The sequence below is a fragment of the Thalassophryne amazonica genome, chromosome 3 (assembly GCF_902500255.1).
Source record: "Thalassophryne amazonica chromosome 3, fThaAma1.1, whole genome shotgun sequence".
In the NCBI taxonomy this organism is placed as follows: Eukaryota; Metazoa; Chordata; class Actinopteri; order Batrachoidiformes; family Batrachoididae; genus Thalassophryne; species Thalassophryne amazonica.
In genome coordinates, this window is record NC_047105.1 from 219,763 (window position 1) to 239,465 (window position 19,703).

General features: G+C 42.2%; 1 protein-coding gene across 1 annotated transcript in view; it reads right to left on the minus strand.

Annotated features, from left to right (window-relative positions):
• pltp (phospholipid transfer protein) overlaps positions 1-14,763 on the minus strand; it is a gene marked incomplete at its 3' end in the record, with an annotated part of 232,039 nt that extends 217,276 nt beyond the window's left edge. Inside the window, exon 1 of the mRNA XM_034167241.1 lies at positions 14,720-14,763. The remainder of the gene's footprint in view (positions 1-14,719) is intronic.
• Positions 14,764-19,703: the final 4,940 nt, after the last annotated feature.

Genomic DNA, 19,703 nt, shown 5'->3' on the forward strand with positions numbered 1-19,703 from the left:
AAACATTTCACACCCAGAGCAGAAAAGTGCGGGAGAGACAGGAGAAGCCGCCATGCTAAATCGGCTAAGAGCTAGTAGCTACGCAACCTAGCGGATTCCTAAAAACACGCAAAGTGAATAATGTATAAATAATTTAGAGGTGATTCAGCAGAAGGAGTGCTTTAGTTAAGGCACCAGACAGGCCATGAAGCAGCACAAGTAACGCACGGCAACAGCGAACGCACGACAACGGTGCAAAAATAAAATAAAAATCCACTAGACAGGCTGTGGAGCAGCATAGGTAACACGACAACAGTGCTAAAAAAATAAAATAAAAATCCACTGGACAGGCTGTGGAGCAGCATAGGTAACACGACAACAGTGCTAAAAAAATAAAATAAAAATCCACTGGACAGGCTGTGGAGCAGCACAGGTAACACACGACAACAGTGCTAAAAAAATAAAATAAAAATCCACTGGACAGGCTGTGGAGCAGCATAGGTAACACGACAACAGTGCTAAAAAAATAAAATAAAAATCCACTGGACAGGCTGTGGAGCAGCACAGGTAACACACGACAACTGTGGTAAAAAAATAAAATAAAAATAAAAATCCACTGGACAGGCTTAGTGAAGGTTACAAATGATCTTCTTATGGCCTCAGACAGTGGACTCATCTCTGTGCTTGTTCTATTAGACCTCAGTGCTGCTTTTGATACTGTTGACCATAAAATTTTATTAGAGATTAGAGCATGCCATAGGTATTAAAGGCACTGCGCTGCAGTGGTTTGAATCATATTTATCTAATAGATTACAATTTGTTCAAGTAAATGGGGAATCTTCTTCACAGACTAAGATTAATTATGGAGTTCCACAAGGTTCTGTGCTAGGACCAATTTTATTCACTTTATACATGCTTCCCTTAGGCAGTATTATTAGACGCCATTGCTTAAATTTTCATTGTTACGCAGATGATACCCAGCTTTATCTATCCATGAAGCCAGAGGACACACACCAATTAGCTAAACTGCAGGATTTGTTGTGTGGGCCGCTGAAGAGGAGGTACTGCTGGCCCACCACCACCAGAGGGCGCCCTGTCTGGAGTGCGGGCTCCAGGCACCAGAGGGCGCTGCCGTCTCACAGGAGCAGCCGGGGTGACAGCTGTCACTTATCGCCTACGACAGCTGTCACCAATCATCTGATCAGCACTGGTATATCAGCAAGACGACATCTCCACCTCTTTGCCGAGATATCGCTCTACCTAGGAGGTACAGTACTCAGCCGACTGTGTTGTCTTTTTGACATTAACACAATAGCAGACATTCTTCCGACGAGAGGTGGAGGTGGTTTTCCCGCCATACGGGTTGCTGGGTGCAAACGCACCCACATTTAACTGTTTTTGTTCCTCGCCAGCAGTACCAGATCCGACACGCGGAGGCAGTGGCCACCTGGGAGTTCGGGACTTGGCGGCTCCAGTATTCCCGGGGTTCGGTGGCGGAGGAAATCGTGTGGTTCCGGTTCTGCTTTGAACAGACGTCTCTTATCTTCGAGCCTGCCCACGTGACACATTTTGTGAATTGACTTCTTTGTCTATTGTTGTAATCTGTTGTGTTTGTTGTGCTTATTCACAACAGTAAAGTGTTGTTATTTGACTTCCTCCATTGTCCGTTCATTTGCGCCCCCTGTTGTGGGTCCGTGTTCCTACACTTTCCCAACAGGATTGTCTTACAGACATAAGGACATGGATGACCTCTAATTTCCTGCTTTTAAACTCAGATAAAACTGAAGTTATTGTACTTGGCCCCATAAATCTTAGAAACATGGTGTCTAACCAGATCCTTACTCTGGATGGCATTACCCTGACCTCTAGTAATACTGTGAGAAATCTTGGAGTCATTTTTGATCAGGATATGTCATTCAAAGCGCATATTAAACAAATATGTAAGACTGCTTTTTTGCATTTACGCAATATCTCTAAAATTAGAAAGGTCTTGTCGCAGAGTGATGCTGAAAAACTAATTCATGCATTTATTTCCTCTAGGCTGGACTATTGTAATTCATTATTATCAGGTTGTCCTAAATGTTCCCTGAAAAGCCTTCAGTTAATTCAAATGCTGCAGCTAGAGTACTGACGGGGACTAGAAAGAGAGAGCATATCTCACCCATATTGGCCTCTCTTCATTGGCTTCCTGTTAATTCTAGAATAGAATTTAAAATTATTCTTCTTACTTATAAGGTTTTGAATAATCAGGTCCCTTCTTATCTTAGGGACCTCATAGTACCATATCACCCCAATAGAGCGCTTCACTCTCAGACTGCAGGCTTACTTGTAGTTCCTAGGGTTTTAAGAGTAGAATGGGAGGCAGAGCCTTCAGCTTTCAGGCTCCTCTCCTGTGGAACCAGCTCCCAATTCGGATCAGGGAGACAGACACCCTCTCTACTTTTAAGATTAGGCTTAAAACTTTCCTTTTTGCTAAAGCTTATAGTTAGGGCTGGATCAGGTGACCCTGAACCATCCCTTAGTTATGCTGATATAGACTTAGACTGCTGGGGGGTTCCCGTAATGCACTGAGTGTTTCTTTCTCTTTTTGCTCTGTATGCACCACTCTGCATTTAATCATTAGTGATTGATCTCTGCTCCCCTCCACAGCATGTCTTTTTCCTGGTTCTCTCCCTCAGCCCCAACCAGTCCCAGCAGAAGACTGCCCCTCCCTGAGCCTGGTTCTGCTGGAGGTTTCTTCCTGTTAAAAGGGAGTTTTTCCTTCCCACTGTCACCAAGTGCTTGTTCACAGGGGGTCGTTTTGACCTTTTGGGTTTTTACGTAATTATTGTATGGCTTTGCCTTACAATATAAAGCGCCTTGGGGCAACTGTTTGTTGTGATTTGGCGCTATATAAATAAAATTGAATTGAATTGAAATTGAGACTGCGTTTGCTGTAATATGGCACATTATAAGCTAATTAAATTGAATTGAAATTGTTAAAGCTGAGGGTCACATGGATTCCAGTCAATATCAGAAGATTCTTGAGAACAATGTTCATGAATCAGTGACAAAGTTGAAGTTGCTCCGGGGCAAGATCTTTCAACGAGATAACGACCCTAAACACTGCTCAAAATCTACTAAAGCAATGCAGAGGAACAAGAACAATGTTCTGGAATGGCCATCTCAGTCCCCAGACCTGAATACAGTGGTCCCTCGTTTAACGCGGGAGTTACATTCTAAAAATAACCCGCAATAGGTGAAAACCGTGAAGTAGTCAGCGTTAGTTTTTACAATTATTATAGATGTTTTAAGGCTGTAAAACCCCTCACTACAAACTTTATACACTTTTCTCAAACAGGCATTAACATTTTCTCACTTTTCTCTCCTGTGTAAACACTCTCTTTTTTCTTCTGGGCGAGAAGATTATAAACAGACACATGCAGAACACAATGCGCGTGCTCTCCCTTCGCTCACTGCCTCCGGGGGTACAGATGTGGGACCTGCAAAGAATCCAAGTCATGGCCACGGAGCTCTGTGGCTGTGGTTACTGAGACCATGCAGCGGGCGCTGCGGATTTTTCTGCATCAAAACAGCGAGCATAGTCTCTGGACCTGTTGCCAGAGTTGGCGCAGCTCCGCACAGCAGAGAGAGGGGCAGTGTGAGTGGCCCGCTGCAGTGTTTACCGAGCCCGCAGACTCGGTAAGCACATCGGAGGCAGTGAGAGCGATCATGGTGATGCTGACCAGTGCCATGACCGGCCCGCCTGATAAGGACGCAGAACACAATGCGCTGTAAAAAAAAAAAAAAATTGCAAAAATCTGCGAAACTGCGAGGCCGTGAAAGGTGAATCGCGTTATAGCGAGGGACCACTGTATTATTGAAAATCTGTGGTGTGATTTTAAGTGGACTGTCCATGCTCAGAAACCAACAAACCTGAGATGTTTTGTAAAGAAGAATGGTCCAAAATATCTTCAACCAGAATCCAGACTCTCATTGGAAGCTAAGCGTTTAGAGCAGTCCTTCTCAAATAGTGGGGCGCGATGCTGGGGGGGCGTGTGTGACCGTGGGGAACATGCTTTTTTCCCCCTACTAGAAAAAAATGTAATTGCACATCCACTACAGTAGGTGGCAGTGGCGCTCTCATTGTCAGAGTGTGCGCAGCTCTATGTAGGGTTTTTTTTCACACTACGGTGGGAGACGAGGAAAGACTGCTCTTTTCTTAAAATGTTGGCAGTGGACAGCATGAAGCCAAATAAATTAAGGCGTCACTTAAAGACATTACACCCCAATCACGCAGATAAGCCGCTTGAGTTTTTTTCAGCGAAAACATGCAGAATATTGCCAGCAATCATCTCGCTTTGTGAGTGCTGCTTCAGTAAAGCAGCGAGCACCGTTAGCATCATAGCAGAGGAGCCGAGCAGCAGTAGGCATGGTCTCTGTCATGCTGGATGATGCAAAATACAAACTAATTAAAAAATATATTAAAATAATAAAAAATAATCATAAAAAATCTGCACAAATTGTTTTATTCAGTTTTGTTTTGTCTGTTAAATTGTTTTATATATTGTGCTCCTGAGTCCTGATCAATTTGAGTTATTATTTATTGATTTTATTTAATTTAGTTTTTCCGTATCAAATGGCAGTCAACGCAACACTTTTGGTTTTGCTCCCATTTTGTATGAGATGAACTCAAAGATCTAAAACTTTTTCCACATACACAGTATCACCATTTCCCTCAAATATTGTTCACAAACCAGTCTAAATCTGTGATAGTGAGCACTTCTCCTTTGCTGAGATAATCCATCCCACCTCACAGGTGTGCCATACCAAGATGCTGATTAGACACCATGATTAGTGCACAGGTGTGCCTTAGACTGCCCACAATAAAAGGCCACTCTGAAAGGCGCAGTTTTGTTTTATTGGGGGGGGATACCAGTCAGTATCTGGTGTGACCACCATTTGCCTCATGCAGTGCAACACATCTCCTTCGCATAGAGTTGATCAGGTTGTCAATTGTGGCCTGTGGAATGTTGGTCCACTCCTCTTCAATGGCTGTGCGAAGTTGCTGGATATTGGCAGGAACTGGTACACGCTGTCGTATACGCCGGTCCAGAGCATCCAAACATGCTCAATGGGTGACATGTCCGGTGAGTATGCCGGCCATGCAAGAACTGGGACATTTTCAGCTTCCAAGAATTGTGTACAGATCCTTGCAACATGGGGCCGTGCATTATCCTGCTGCAACATGAGGTGATGTTCTTGGATGTATGGCACAACAATGGGCCTCAGGATCTCGTCACGGTATCTCTGTGCATTCAAAATGCCATCAATAAAATGCACCTGTGTTCTTCGTCCATAACAGACACCTGCCCATACCATAACCCCACCGCCACCATGGGCCACTCGATCCACAACATTGACATCAGAAAACCGCTCACCCACACGACGCCACACACGCTGTCTGCCATCTGCCCTGAACCGTGTGAACCGGGATTCATCCGTGAAGAGTACACCTCTCCAACGTGCCAAACACCAGCGAATGTCAGCATTTGCCCACTCAAGTCGGTTACGACGACGAACTGGAGTCAGGTCGAGACCCCGATGAGGATGACGAGCATGCAGATGAGCTTCCCTGAGACGGTTTCTGACAGTTTGTGCAGAAATTCTTTGGTTATGCAAACCGATTGTTTCAGCAGCTGTCCGAGTGGCTGGTCTCAGACGATCTTTGAGGTGAACATGCTGGATGTGGAGGTCCTGGGCTGGTGTGGTTACACGTGGTCTGCAGTTGTGAGGCTGGTTGGATGTACTGCCAAATTCTCTGAAACGCCTTTGGAGACGGCTTATGGTAGAGAAATGAACATTCAATACACGAGCAACAGCTCTGGTTGAAATTCCTGCAGTCAGCATGCCAATTGCACGCTCCCTCAAATCTTGCGACATCTGTGGCATTGTGCTGTGTGATAAAACTGCACCTTTCAGAGTGGCCTTTTATTGTGGGCAGTCTAAGGCACACCTGTGCACTAATCATGGTGTCTAATCAGCATCTTGATATGGCACACCTGTGAGGTGGGATGGATTATCTCAGCAAAGGAGAAGTGCTCACTATCACAGATTTAGACTGGTTTGTGAACAATATTTGAGGGAAATGGTGATATTGTGTATGTGGAAAAAGTTTTAGATCTTTGAGTTCATCTCACACAAAATGGGAGCAAAACCAAAAGTGTTGCGTTTATATTTTTGTTGAGTGTAGTTTAAGGATTCATTTTTTTATTCCAAGCAAAGTGATGCAAATTTTTTTCTGTTATAGACTAAAAAACAATGTTAATAAAGTGAATGTTGATCTGAAGTTCTTTCTTTTTTGTTTTCTTTAATGTTAATAAGGATATAATGTTATGCAGAGGTGTACTTATAACAATTTTATGGACAAATGATACTATTTATAGTCATGGCAGAGAGCGGGGGGCACGAAATGGTTTCTTCTTCGTGGGGGGGTGCGTAACAGAAAATAATTGAGAAGCACTGGTTTAGAGGCTGTTATTTCTACAAAAGGAGGATCTACTAAATATTGATGTATTTCTTCTGTTGGGGTGCCCAAATTTATGCACCTGCCTAATTTTGTTTAAAGAATTACTGCACACTTTCTGTAAATCCTATGAACTTCATTTCACTTCTCAAATATCACTGTTTGTCTGCTATATGATATATTTAACTAAACTTTCTGATCCTAACAACCAATGATTTATAAAGGAAAATCATGGAAATCATCAGGGGGCCCAAACTTTTACATACAACTGTATATCTGAGGTTTCACATCATTATGCTCCTTTATCAGATCATAAATTGATTTCTATTCACTTAATTGGTTCCAAGGTGGGAAAATCTAAAACTGCATGGGTACTGGAAATTAAATAAATTACTTCAAGATAAACCATTTCAAGAAGCAGGTAAACAATTGGCCCTTCATGTATTGAGGAAAAGTGATATGAGTTATACTCAGAAATGGAAATATTTCAAATTCAAAATAAGACAAATAGCTATTAAAAACAGCAAAGAAAAAAAATAAAACAAATGCAAAGGAACAGGAAATTATGGAAGAATTGAAAACTTTACTGGATGTGGAACATCTTTCAGATAACATTAAATTAAAGTTATTGCAATTACAGAATGAAATTGATAAAATCAAAATGGTTAGAAAATTGGGGAAAAAATACAAACTTTTTTTGCTTTGGAAAAATGTAACTGCAGTAGAAATAATCTCTCCTCTGAAAATTGGTGATAACAGCACAAATCCTAAAGAAGCTTATGTAGGCATAGTCTATAAAAAACACTGTATGAATCTAAGTTTTACTCTGAGTCTTGTGAAACCTTTTTCAATAATATTAAAATTATATCCAACCATTTCAAGCCAATTCAAAGCAGACTGTGAAAGACCCACCTCATATATTGAATTTACTGAAGCCTTGAAACATATGAAATTTAGAACGTCCCGTGGGATTGATGGTCTGTCCTGCGAATTTTACCCCTGTTTTGGAATCTTATTGCAACACCACTAATGGAAAGGTATAAAGAATATATTTATAGAGGGGAAATCTTTCTTTAACTTCCGGATCTGCAGTGATTAAACCATTACTTAAGAAATCTAATCTTGACGCTCGTGTATTGAAAAACTATTAGCCAATTTCAAATCTATCATTTTACTCTAAAATTCTGGAAAAAGTGGTGTCACAGCAGCTTGTAGACTATCTTACTGAGAATAATCTCTTTGAGCCACTGCAGTCTGCTTTTAGAAAATATCATTCCACAGAGACGGCTCTCACTAAAGTGGTGAATGATCTTCTGCTTACAATGGATTTGGACACCACTACGGTTCTATTGCTGTTAGATCTCAGTGCTGCATTTGATACAGTGGATCATCATATTCTACTTGATAGGCTGGAAAATCATTTTGGGATTACTGGAAGTGCCCTTGCATGGCTGACGTCATACTTGACCAGTCGTTGTCACTGTGTTTTGTACAGTAACACTACTTCTAACCTTAGTGACATGAAATTTGGAGTTCCACAGGGGTCTGTCTTAGGCCCCCTGCTTTTCTCCCTTTATATAGCACCCCTTGGGCACATATTGCGGCGTTTTGGGATTACCTTTCATTGCTATGCAGATGATACTCAGTTATACATGCCGATAACTGCTGGTAATCTCATCCACATAAAATCCTTAAACGATTGCCTTGCATCAGTGAGAAGAAGGCTGTCTACAAACATACTACTTTTAAACTCTGATAAGACTGAAATTTTGGCATCTCTTCACTGGCTTCCTGTCCCAGTGAGATCAGATTTTAAGGTTCTGCTACTAACCTATAAAATTGTTCATGGACTGGCACCTCCCTACCTAGCTGACCTAATTAAACCTTACGTACCAGCCCAGGCTTTACGTTCTCAGGGTGCAGGACTACTTTGTGTCCCTAGGGTGAATAAGAAGTCTGCGGGTCACAGAGCTTTCTCTTATCGTGCCCCTGTTCTGTGGAATGATCTCCCTGCATCAATAAAACAGTCAGATTCTGTGGAGACTTTCAAGTCCAGACTTCAGACGTACTTATTTTCCCTTTCGTATGGCTAGCATACTGGTGCAGTTTTGTTTTATGCTTTTACTCTTTTAATTAATTTTATTAGCAATTGGAGTGGGCCGCAGCCTCAACTTTATCTAAATTCTGGGTCTTTTAGTAAAACTTAGGGCTAGTGGCCGGCGATCACCTTAGTATTTCTTCTGCTTTTGTTGTTGATTAATGCTGACAAATTATACTGTATTTGTTGTCTTTCTGATGTCTGATTCTGTTTTTTCTCTCTGTTTGAGATGCAGCTCCATACAGAGATGGGTGTGGTGTCTGTTTCTGAAACCCTCCTGTCCTGTGCACCAACAGCATTTCCTGTATATTTTTTTTGTGAATTGTTCTGTAATTTGTGTCTGTATCATGGCCCAAGCAGATGGTGACCCCCTTTGAGTCTCGTCTGCTTGAGGTTTCTTCCTCAGAGGGAGTTTTTCCTTACCACTGTTGCTCTGGGGGTTAGTAAGGTCAGATCTTACTTGTGTGAACCACCTTGAGGCAACTCTGTTGTGATTTGGCGCTATATAAATGAAAATAAATTGAAATTGAAAAATTGGGAAATGACAACTACTATGAAACAAGGACTAATGAGCTTGATACCAAAACCTAAAAAAAACACCCCCTATCAACTGAAAATTGGAGCTCAATTACCCTTTTCAATATACACTACAAATTACTAGCACTTGTATATGCCAAACGATTAAAAAGACACCTTGAGAAAATTATAAATGAATCTCAATCTGGTTTTATGTCCAACTGACACATTAGTCCTAGGCTGGACTATTGTAATTCATTATTATCAGGTTGTCCTAAAAGTTCCCTAAAAAGCCTTCAGTTAATTCAAAATGCTGCAGCTAGAGTACTGACGGGGACTAGAAGGAGAGAGCATATCTCACCCATATTGGCCTCTCTTCATTGGCTTCCTGTTAATTCTAGAATAGAATTTAAAATTCTTCTTCTTACTTATAAGGTTTTGAATAATCAGGTCCCTTCTTATCTTAGGGACCTCAGTAGTACCATATCACCCCAATAGAGCGCTTCGCTCTCAGACTGCAGGCTTACTTGTAGTTCCTAGGGTTTGTAAGAGTAGAATGGGAGGCAGAGCCTTCAGCTTTCAGGCTCCTCTCCTGTGGAACCAGCTCCCAATTCAGATCAGGGAGACAGACACCCTCTCTACTTTTAAGATTAGGCTTAAAACTTTCCTTTTTGCTAAAGCTTATAGTTAGGGCTGGATCAGGTGACCCTGAACCATCCCTTAGTTATGCTGCTATAGACGTAGACTGCTGGGGGGTTCCCATGATGCACTGTTTCTTTCTCTTTTTGCTCTGTATGCACCACTCTGCATTTAATCATTAGTGATTGATCTCTGCTCCCCTCCACAGCATGTCTTTTTCCTGGTTCTCTCCCTCAGCCCCAACCAGTCCCAGCAGAAGACTGCCCCTCCCTGAGCCTGGTTCTGCTGGAGGTTTCTTCCTGTTAAAAGGGAGTTTTTCCTTCCCACTGTAGCCAAGTGCTTGCTCACAGGGGGTCGTTTTGACCGTTGGGGTTTTACATAATTATTGTATGGCCTTGCCTTACAATATAAAGCGCCTTGGGGCAACTGTTTGTTGTGATTTGGCGCTATATAAAAAAAAATTGATTGATTGATTGATTAGTAACAATATAAGACTTGTTTGATTTACTTGATTGTTCAGTTTGTGAAGTCACAGGAAGTTATTATTTTATTTTTTTTTTGGACTTTTACAACGCATTCAATACAGTGGAACACTTGTTTATTTATGAATCCTAAAAATTGTTTGGATTTGGGGAAAATGTATTTCAGTTGTGAGAATGTTTTACAAAGAAATCAATAGCAGCTTGATGATCTATCCCAACACTTCGCAGAGAATTTCAGTCCATCGATCAGTACAACAGGGCTCCTTCACACATACAATTTAAGCCAACTAGCGCACAAAGGAGTAATAGCATGCCATTCGTGAAAAATCAGACCTGGCTCTAATGCCTCATACACCTGTCGCTAGGGTTGCGTATCGAGAACCGGTTCTTTTCGGGTATCATTAAGAATTGATTTGATCCACTGACATCAATAGCCTTTTTGTTTAATAATTCCCTTACAGGTCCTTCAGAGCGGCTGTTGTTTTTGAGTGTTTGTCAGGAAAATGATCATTTCTCTACGTTGATTACAGACCCTGCAACGGCTCTGTAATCAACCATTTCTGCAGCACGACTCCACTTTGAAGCATGAACCAATGAAACAATGCTTCGATCCGCTGGCTCGTCAGTTTTTTGATTCGTGGCTCTACAGAAGCGGCAAGTCCGCTTCTTAACCCCTCTCAAAGCCATTAAAATATGTCAATCGTGAGTCCCTTTTGTGCTGATTAAAGTCACTAACTGGGACTCTTGTCTTGTTGCAGTCAATAAAACAAGAATCGTCCTCCGTTCCACTGGCACAGCTCCAAACGCTGTGCGGCTCTGTGCCTAGACAGAATCCGGTCAGAATTAATAACTTCAAAATGAATTGCCGCTTTAAATCAAATGACACCTCTTTCCAAACGCTGTAATACAGACAATAATCTACAATCGACTAAAACATTTTTTTCCTCCCAAAATGAGACATTCTGCATTCTTTATAAATTACATCCTGACGTGCAGCACAGCTGTAAGAGCTCAGCTCAGATGTATGGAAAGACATTCATGCCAATAATGTCTGAAAGGAAATGCTTTTGACAAAAACTACAGATTTTGTTTATTTCTATTTATGTCCAGAGATCAAGGATCCACCATGTAGAGTTTATTATGTCCAAAGTTTAAGGATGACCAATTTCATATTTATTTACTTTAGTTGCATCAGGAAGGGCACCCGGCGTAAAACCTGTGCCAGTTCAACATGCAGATCCACCTTGGATTTGCTGTGGTGACCCCGAGTGCAAACAAGGGAGCAGCCAAAGGGACTTACTTTTTTTAAGACTCAATAAAATGACATAGAAACCTGCAAAGCCTACTTTTAATACACAGAAAATTCACAAGAGGTATCGATAAGTGGAATCGATAATGGTATCAATAAAATCTTAACACCCATCCCTACCTGTCACCACAACTATCTGTGCACACCAGTGGCTGAAAGACCTGGAATTTGTCAGCCAAATTCCAGGTGACACACACAAACTTCCAACACCACTTGTTTGACATTTAGAAAATGTGTGGCCATTCGTGTTGTTACCACGAAAACAGTGAGCAGGCCATCACTTTTGAGCTGGCTGTGAAATTTGTAAGAGTGCCCCCACGAGTGTGTCATTGCAAAACACCAACACAGATGTGGTGTGCCAGAGTGTTGGCTCCCCCGGCAACACATGTGCCGTGCGTGTGAATCGTGTGTGTTGTGCTCCCCCCCATCCATAAACATGTGGCATGTGGGGTTTCTGATATAACACAGAAACAGAGTGACACGTTGGTGTGTGCACTGGATGGACAGGAGGTGTGACCGCCGACAGCAACAGCTGTTGAGATCTCTGGCTCTGGATGTCCCAGCTGGGGAACACATACCATGTTGTGAAGGACATGACCTAACAATTGTCCGCTGTGATGCGCGTCTGCTTGCTGTCCTCATGTGGACATACATTAAAACATATATCCCTGTTGCGACGGGCTGCAGCGAGGGGGCGTGTGGTGTGCACACTGACAGGCTGCCCCAGGTGTAACAGACTGTCAGATCAAAACACACAGCAGGTGATCTGAATGTCACGTCACCCACAGGGTTTGCCTTTTAGAAAAAACAGTTATGTGCCTTAAGGGCACCAAAATCTGAAAAGTTTGGTGCCCCTCAGAAAAGTTCAGTACCAAACCTACCGCTTCGCAGCATAGCCCCCCCACAAAATTTTGATATAAAAGGATGCAAATGGTGCATTCTGGTGATATCTGGGGCAGAACTGGGGTGAAATTATGGGAGGGAATTTTTGTGTTTTTGGAGTAATATTTTCTGAAATTTAGAAATTTTCTAACCTTGTCAGAAGCTGAGATGACACCATGCCAATATGCACAGGCAGATTGGCACTGGAGCGAGTTGTTGTGGAAAGCTGACAAACGTCATTAGAATTTCCCAATTCGGGGAGTATCATTATTTGCTGCAGGAACTGTGTCTGGATGACGGCTGCTTTCAGTGGTCCTTCCGCCTCTGCGGGACCCAGTTTGAGGACCTCCTGTCCCGTTCACGCGCGCACATGTAAACAACTAAAAAAAAAAAAACTCCGCTGGCTGCTGCGGCTTGTCTTCCCTCAAAAACGCTCCATTTGTTTTATTATACATCTGTGTATAATAAAACGTGGCATTACAAACAGAGGAGAAGAACATTTTTTGATGATGTTTTGTGTATGTGTTGGCCTCCGAAAGTCGAATTCTGCGCAAATTTTGTCGAAATTTGATAGATTTCTGTACAGTTATCTAATAAAAAAGGTGGATTCCAGTCGGGAATGCAAGTGTAGAGAGTTGTGTGCCCGCCCCCAAAGTAGGGTGCCACGGGTTCCCGGGTAACCGCTAAAATCAAACCCTGGTCACCCATGTGAGTTCTGTTCCACATGGCACAGTGTCTGTCCTGTGGCGTGCCGTCCACAGGACATGAGTGTTGGGCTGGACGTGTGTCGTGCACGCGCATGCATGTACATGAAACTGTCGCAGCAGGATCGTTCACACCTGCCCGAGCACGTGTCCCTCCCGACGTCGGCTCAGTGTTTTTGCGGTTCACTCATTTGGGCTGTTTCACTGTGATTCGCCCTGATTCCTACTTATTCGTTTTATGTGTGAAGGGGCCCTCAGGGTTGTCCAATTTCTCCCTTTCTGTTTTCAACTGTAGTAGAATTGCTTTCTTTAAAAGTCCTGAATTCTCCCAAACACACGGCTCATCTATTTTTCAAAGGGAAATCCGTATCACTCAACGAGTTGATGATACGATTTTTGTTTTTAAAAAACAAACACCACATTGAATCTAGTTTACAAATAATCAGTGACTTTTACAAAGCTTCAGGTTTGCATCTTAATATAAAAAGTGTGAAATCTTAAGAAGAAAATAGGGTTATAGCATTCCTGTGACAAAAAACTGTTAAATACTTGGGTACTGAAGTAACGAAAGACATAATTAACAAACAACTCAACTTTATACCTAAAATGAAGAACACAAAAAATATTATGAAGACGTGGCTGTAAAAGGATTTGTCTGTATTTGGTAAAATCCTCCTGACTACGGCTGAAGGTATTTCACGACCGGTTGACCCTGCGTTAAGACACACACACACACACGTGTCTCAAAGTAAACACTTCAGACCCGGTGGGACGCTCAGCTAAGAGCATCGAGGGGGTGCCGAGGGGCTGGGACAGACAGCAGCTCGATCCCGAGATCCAACTAGGAGCTATGAGTTGCTTCTAACTGCAGCAACTTTAAGATACGCTATTGGAGCTGAAATTACTGTGTCTGCCGGCACAGACAGACACAAAATACTAACAAGTGTTGGCTGGGGTTGGATCAAATGAACTCTCACCTCTCCCACAATGGCAAATGGACTGCATTTATATCACGCTTTGCCATCTGCATCAGACGGTCAAAGCGCTTTACAATAATGCCTCAGGCTGGGATTTGAACCGAGGATCCTCTGGTCTCAAGCCTGACGCTGAACCACTCGACCATCACCTCCCCCTCCCACAATGCAGTGTGTCACCCGAGACTGTGAGATGACTTATGTGGCCTTAATTGTCTTTTGTTCGCTTTTCGTTAATGTATTTGTTGAAATAAAGTTTTGAAAAAAAATTGAGTCAGAGTTGAAAGTTAGAAGACTACAATACCCATAATCCGCAGCAACTGTTGGCATGAAAAAAGATACAAAAAAGGACTCTAAAACAACACCACAACTGAGTTAAAGCAACTTTCCTTTAGCTAAAAGTGAATTTAAAAAATTAAAAAAAAAAAAAAAAAAAAAAAAAAAAACAGATGGAGATGATCTGGAAGAACTAAACGCTGTTCCAGAAAAAGCATCAGAAGCTGCAGGAACAGAATGTAATTCAAAGAGAAGGCAAAGCCTGAGTGACACCAAAACAAGCAAACAAACAGCAGCCCGGTCACACGTGTCAAAGCAGAAATGATCAATATAAGGAAAACGAGGGAAAACTCACAGAGCAGCACGGAGACGAAAACTCTTCTGTGCGCGCGCAGGGGCCTCCGTGGGATTTTATACTGACTCCGCCCACAGGCTACGCTCCTCCCACTCCCCCCTGTGCATGAAGAAGTAGAAGTTTGGAATGTGAGCTGTTTGAGCTCTGAGGGCCCTATTTTGACATCTTCTCACTCAGTCCAAAAACCACCATAATGGTGCAGCTTTGATTTCAAACACAAAGGCCACATTACTGTAAAACGAAACACGTCCAGTCGACCAACTCTGCCCTCCTGGATTGACAGTAAACCAGTTTTTGTGAAAATGTCATTATAAGTCTCTGGTAACACAGAGAGGATCTCAACAGCGAGCTTACCGCCCGAAATGGAAAGAAACATTTTGATGACTCCTGACAAATTTCTCAGGACATATGGTGAAGGTGACCCAGCAATTAATATACAGCTAACAAGGTGATTTATTGATTTATTACATGGCAATGTGCACATTAGCCTTTCAGCAAACTTGCCATGGCTGTCACCAGGAACCACCAGACAGCAGCGCAGCAAAAGTTTTCCCTTAAAGCTTGTGGACAGTTGAATGTCTTTTTGAATAAAATTGAAATCTGAGGCAGGGTTGCATCTGGCGTGACACTCACGCTTTCAGCATCAATGTCACGCTCTCACCCACAAGCAAGAAATGGCACACCAAAATAAAAATTTTTCCCATTAATTTTTTGCTGATGACGAGATTAGAGCAGACCACAGCACATTGTTTCTTAATGACAGGAGAGACGTTTATGGCGCACACCCGAAACAGCTCTTAAGAGCCAGTTTTTTAAGGATCAGGCGGACTGTGATTCCAGCCGACTCGGATTTCAACTAAACATGGCTCTGAGCTGGAACCTACCAAGAATGTTGTATGGCTGGGGGGCCTGGCTGCCTTTTTGTTTCTGTCTTTTGTTTTTCCTTCCAGGTGGCTTGCATTTGGGACTGAGTGGCTGTGTAGCTGAGTTTATCAGGACCTCACCCTGCTCACCTGCGGCTCGTCAGGACTCACAGCTGTGGTGCATCTACATGGATTGGAACATGGTGGCATTTAAGACTGGAGTACACAGTGTGTATTTGCCAGAGACTCGACCTTGTGACCAGACGGGTGAGATCGTCGTCTCGGGAGCCATCTCATCATCAGTGGATGCAGAGAACGTCCAGGGTTTGATGCACGGTCTGTGAAAGAGGAGAGGGTGAGGTCTCACGCTCGTCAGCACACTTCCTGAGGTACGTTAGATTTTGTCAATCAATCAATCAATCAACTTTTTTCTTATATAGCGCCAAATCACAACAAACAGTTGCCCCAAGGCGCTCCATATTGTAAGGCAAGGCCATACAATAATTATGAAAAACCCCAACGGTCAAAACGACCCCCTATGAGCAAGCACTTGGCCACAGTGGGAAGGAAAAACTCCCTTTTAACAGGAAGAAACCTCCAGCAGAACCAGGCTCAGGGAGGGGCAGTCTTCTGCTGAGACTGGTTGGGGCTGAGGGAAAGAACCAGGAAAAAGACATGCCGAGAAGGGGGGCAGAGATCGATCACTAATGATTAAATGCAGAGTGATGCATACGGAGCAAAAAGAGAAAGAAACAGTGCATCATGGGAACCCCCCCACAGTCTACGTCTAAAGCAACATAACCAAGGGATGGTCCAGGGTCACCCGATCCAGCCCTAACTATAAGCCTTAGCGAAAAGGAAAGTTTTAAGCCTAATCTTAAAAGTAGAGAGGGTATCTGTCTCCCTGATCTGAATTGGGAGCTGGTTCCACAGGAGAGGAGCCTGAAAGCTGAAGGCTCTGCCTCCCATTCTACTCTTACAAACCCTAGGAACTACAAGTAAGCCCGCAGTCTGAGAGCGAAGCGCTCTAATGGGGTAATATGGTACTACGAGGTCCCTAAGATAAGATGGGACCTGATTATTCAAAACCTTATAAGTAAGAAGAAGAATTTTAAATTCTATTCTAGAATTAACAGGAAGCCAATGAAGAGAGGCCAACACGGGTGAGATATGCTCTCTCCTGCTAGTCCCCGTCAGTACTCTAGCTGCAGCATTCTGAACCAACTGAAGGCTTTTTAGGGAACTTTTAGGACAACCTGATAATAATGAATTACAATAGTCCAGCCTAGAGGAAATAAATGCATGAATTAGTTTTTCAGCATCACTCTGAGACAAGACCTTTCTGATTTTAGAGATATTGCGTAAATGCAAAAAGGCAGTCCTACATATTTGTTTAATATGCGCTTTGAATGACATATCCTGATCAAAAATGACTCCAAGATTTCTCACAGTATTACTAGAGATCAGGGAAATGCCATCCAGAGTAACGATCTGGTTAGACACCATGCTTCTAAGATTTGTGGGGCCAAGTACAATAACTTCAGTTTTATCTGAGTTTAAAAGCAGGAAATTAGAGGTCATCCATGTCTTTATGTCTGTAAGACAATCCTGCAGTTTAGCTAATTGGTGTGTATCCTCTGGCTTCATGGATAGATAAAGCTGGGTATCATCTGCGTAACAATGAAAATTTAAGCAATACCGTCTAATAATACTGCCTAAGGGAAGCATGTATAAAGTAAATAAAATTGGTCCTTGCACAGAACCTTGTGGAACTCCATAATTAACTTTAGTCTGTGAAGAAGATTCCCCATTTACATGAACAAATTGTAATCTATTAGACAAATATGATTCAAACCACCGCAGCGCAGTGCCTTTAATACCTATGGCATGCTCTAATCTCTGTAATAAAATTTTATGGTCAACAGTATCAAAAGCAGCACTGAGGTCCAACAGAACAAGCACAGAGATAAGTCCACTGTCCGAAGCCATAAGAAGATCATTTGTAACCTTCACTAATGCTGTTTCTGTACTATGATGAATTCTAAAACCTGACTGAAACTCTTCAAATAGACCATTCCTCTGCAGGTGATCAGTTAGCTGTTTTACAACTACCCTCTCAAGAATCTTTGAGAGAAAAGGAAGGTTGGAGATTGGCCTATAATTAGCTAAGATAGCTGGGTCAAGTGATGGCTTTTTAAGTAATGGTTTAATTACTGCCACCTTAAAGGCCTGTGGTACATAACCAACTAACAAAGATAGATTGATCATATTTAAGATTGAAGCATTAAATAATGGTAGGACTTCCTTGAGCAGCCTGGTAGGAATGGGGTCTAATAAACATGTTGATGGTTTGGATGAAGTAACTAATGAAAATAACTCAGACAGAACAATCGGAGAGAAAGAGTCTAACCAAATACCGGCATCACTGAAAGCAGCCAAAGATAACGATACATCTTTGGGATGGTTATGAGTAATTTTTTCTCTAATAGTCAAAATTTTGTTAGCAAAGAAAGTCATGAAGTCATTACTAGTTAAAGTTAATGGAATACTCAGCTCAATAGAGCTCTGACTCTTTGTCAGCCTGGCTACAGTACTGAAAAGAAACCTGGGGTTGTTCTTATTTTCTTCAATTAGTGATGAGTAGAAAGATGCCCTAGCTTTACGGAGGGCTTTTTTATAGAGCAACAAACTCTTTTTCCAGGCTAAGTGAAGATCTTCTAAATTAGTGAGACGCCATTTCCTCTCCAACTTATGGGTTATCTGCTTTAAGCTACGAGTTTGTGAGTTAAACCACGGAGTCAGACACTTCTGATTTAAAGCTCTCTTTTTCAGAGGAGCTACAGCATCCAAAGTTGTCTTCAATGAGGATGTAAAACTATTGACGAGATACTCTATCTCCCTTACAGAGTTTAGGTAGCTACTCTGCTCTGTGTTGGTATATGACATTAGAGAACATAAAGAAGGAATCATATCCTTAAACCTAGTTACAGCGCTTTCTGAAAGACTTCTAGTGTAATGAAACTTATTCCCCACTGCTGGGTAGTCCATCAGAGTAAATGTAAATGTTATTAAGAAATGATCAGACAGAAGGGAGTTTTCAGGGAATACTGTTAAGTCTTCTATTTCCATACCATAAGTCAGAACAAGATCTAAAATATGATTAAAGTGGTGGGTGGACTCATTTACTTTTTGAGCAAAGCCGATAGAGTCTAATAATAGATTAAATGCAGTGTTGAGGCTGTCATTCTCAGCATCTGTGTGGATGTTAAAATCGCCCACTATAATTATCTTATCTGAGCTAAGCACTAAGTCAGACAAAAGGTCTGAAAATTCACAGAGAAACTCACAGTAACGACCAGGTGGACGATAGATAATAACAAATAAAACTGGTTTTTGGGACTTCCAATTTGGATGGACAAGACTAAGAGACAAGCTTTCAAATGAATTAAAGCTCTGTCTAGGTTTTTGATTAATTAATTTTGTGACTAACATTTATACAGTCAGTAAATGTGGTGTCCCTCACACCTTATTATATTGAGCTGTATGTTGGTCGTTTAAATCAGCTTCCGCTGCAGTGAGTTTTGTGAACTGGATGTTCCATGCCTGCAGGGTGGGAAGCTGATTAGTAATTAAGCCAGGAAGTGTTTGCTGTTTGTACACCTTTGAGCGTTCTCTCTGTGTGTAGAGTGTGGACTCACATAATGATTCCTTCTTTCACAGACTCGGTTTGTCGCGGCCACCTGGGGGGTGTCGGTGGGGTCCTTGGGTCTGAACCAGTTTTGGCTCCAGACCGTTGGCGCTGCTGGGAGCGCACCGCAATCCACCACGCCAGACCGCGCACTTTTATATTTTTCACAGCACTGTTATGTTCATTAAACTCTGTTATCCTTTGTACCGTGCTCTGCTTATTTTATACTGGGTCCTTCAAACGCTGGTCAGTTCTCCGGGCTGCGTCCGACACATAACAAAGAAACAAACTTTCATCAAAGTTCAAGGCAAACATATGCAAAAACTGATATTTCATTAAATTTCCATCTTTCAAGTGGTGTAACATTCAGCAACGTCAAGTCCCCAAGCTAGTTTAACTATCAAATGACTTATGGAGGCAAACTCTTTAATCA